Source organism: Amia ocellicauda, chromosome 17, assembly GCF_036373705.1.
Source record: "Amia ocellicauda isolate fAmiCal2 chromosome 17, fAmiCal2.hap1, whole genome shotgun sequence".
NCBI lineage: Eukaryota > Metazoa > Chordata > Actinopteri > Amiiformes > Amiidae > Amia > Amia ocellicauda.
The window spans coordinates 28,476,515-28,479,563 of NC_089866.1; positions in this window are offsets into that span (position 1 = coordinate 28,476,515).

A 3,049-nucleotide genomic window follows, 5' to 3' on the forward strand; every position below is an offset into this window, starting at 1 on the left:
TTCAAATTGGTATTGCATTTTAATCCCATTATGCCAGAAGAAGCCTAGAAGGTGCTTTCCTATTTTTCCTATAACAGCTATAATTGCATTATTTATCTAGTTTATGCTACAATGAAGGGCCTGTTGTACCAGTGCTATGTAAAGCTGCCTTCACATGAAACCCAAAGGTCAAACTTCCCTGTATGTTCTTAAAGTATTTAAGGTACACAGAGATGGGCTGTAAAACAACATTTATGAAAAATATACATCCCCATGTGTCTAATTGTTCTTCAAACTGTTTGCATCCAGTTGATGACACTTCAGCTATACCTCCGTTCGTGGAGTGGATGAGACCTTTAAGCTCTGTCTTTGATTCACTTGAATCTGCTAAAGGTTCTTCAATCCTGGTCCTGGGGAAGCCCTATCTAGCAGGTTGTATAGGTCACTCTGTAATCTGTGTAGGATGGACCAAATATCCCTACTCTCTGCGATGAATGAATTGCATAGCCCAGTAAGATTGTGATTTACTCCAGTCAGGGCGCTGTATAAAGGCTTCCTTGTTCAACGTGAACAGCTCTTGCATCGCATCTGGATGTCAGTGGTGGGTGTCGGCTGTTCTGCATGTTTTTGCAAGAACCATTAAGTAATTAACCATTAACATCTGTTGTTCTTTGTAAACATACCTGCAGCATTACTAGTAACTGAGAGAATGGCATTTTTTAATATAGTTCCTCTAGACATTTAAAGAGTATTAGAATCCACACACTATAGTGAACTACATAATTTATTTAAGGCTGATTATAAAGTTGAAGGCTTGTGGGGATCATTAGTTAACCTGCAGCTTTGCTAATTTGTATTTGGCCTAACTAAACTCTTGATATCATGATGGGAGGGTGTTACAGTGCAAGGTTTAAAATACTCCCTATTTTGCCTTTTGTAATGCCAAAAATTTACAAATGGTGGCAGCACGAACAAGTACTGGAAAGTTAAAGTGCGAAGATATAAGATATACTAAGACTGATATACACTCACCTAAAGGATTATTAGGAACACCATACTAATACTGTGTTTGACCCCCTTTCGCCTTCAGAACTGCCTTAATTCTATGTGGCATTGATTCAACAAGGTGCTGAAAGCATTCTTTAGAAATGTTGGCCCATATTGATAGGATAGCATCTTGCAGTTGATGGAGATTTGTGGGATGCACATCCAGGGCACGAAGCTCCCGTTCCACCACATCCCAAAGATGCTCTATTGGGTTGAGATCTGGTGACTGTGGGGGCCAGTTTAGTACAGTGAACTCATTGTCATGTTCAAGAAACCAATTTGAAATGATTCAACCTTTGTGACATGGTGCATTATCCTGCTGGAAGTAGCCATCAGAGGATGGGTACATGGTGGTCATAAAGGGATGGACATGGTCAGAAACAATGCTCAGGTAGGCCGTGGCATTTAAACGATGCCCAATTGGCACGAAGGGGCCTAAAGTGTGCCAAGAAAACATCCCCCACACCATTACACCACCACCACCAGCCTGCACAGTGGTAACAAGGCATGATGGATCCATGTTCTCATTCTGTTTACGCCAAATTCTGACTCTACCATCTGAATGTCTCAACAGAAATCGAGACTCATCAGACCAGGCAACATTTTTCCAGTCTTCAACTGTCCAATTTTGGTGAGCTTGTGCAAATTGTAGCCTCTTTTTCCTATTTGTAGTGGAGATGAGTGGTACCCGGTGGGGTCTTCTGCTGTTGTAGCCCATCCGCCTCAAGGTTGTACGTGTTGTGGCTTCACAAATGCTTTGCTGCATACCTCGGTTGTAACGAGTGGTTATTTCAGTCAAAGTTGCTCTTCTATCAGCTTGAATCAGTCGGCCCATTCTCCTCTGACCTCTAGCATCAACAAGGCATTTTCGCCCACAGGACTGCCGCATACTGGATGTTTTTCCCTTTTCACACCATTCTTTGTAAACCCTAGAAATGGTTGTGCGTGAAAATCCCAGTAACTGAGCAGATTGTGAAATACTCAGACCGGCCCGTCTGGCACCAACAACCATGCCACGCTCAAAATTGCTTAAATCACCTTTCTTTCCCATTCAGACATTCAGTTTGGAGTTCAGGAGATTGTCTTGACCAGGACCACACCCCTAAATGCATTGAAGCAACTGCCATGTGATTGGTTGGTTAGATAATTGCATTAATGAGAAATTGAACAGGTGTTCCTAATAATCCTTTAGGTGAGTGTATATACAGCTCTGGAAACAATTGAGACCACTTAACATTGATTTCTGAACTTGGAGTGGTCTCAATTTTTTCCAGAGCTGTGTATATATATATATATATATATATATATATATATAATATATGTTTTTTAAACTTATTCTATACATACAAACAATATTTTTAATAACATTTTCTGGTTACTATTGTTTTGTCTTCTAGTAAACATTGAGTAAATATTAATGATTGAGGACGGCACTACTCACGAATGAAAAGTTGAATTTGAATTAGCCTATTTTGTTTCAATATAAATATACCTCAGATTATCTAAAGTAATGTATGTCATAATTTCAATTTCTTCAATTTTGTTGGTAATTAACAATTTAATAGTATTTAACTATTACATTACCAGTAACATTGTAATTGTATTATCCTCGAGGACAGAGTATAATGCTAAAAAGGGGGAAAACAGATTCATCCGTGTGCACTTACTGGCTACTAACCCTCGCTCTTTAACGGACTGAACATCGTTTGGGTTAGTTTACATAATACAACACTTTCAAATGTCTTTATATGGACGGCTTCATTGTGCAAGCATCTCGAATTGGCATCACTTCAAATTCTAATGAGACCGTCGTGACCTTATTGTAAGTGCACTGAATACCACAGACCATTTATGCGAGATCTCGGCATGTTTTGGGACAATGAAATGTAGAGCATGTCTGCGTCTCCCCGGCCGCTTTATTATTGCGTTTTTCATCCACATTTAATTATCACTCGGCCGCCTGGGGCGGGTCTCCACAGCCAGGAGAAGACAATACTGCGCAGGCGCACTCAGCCAAGCCAGA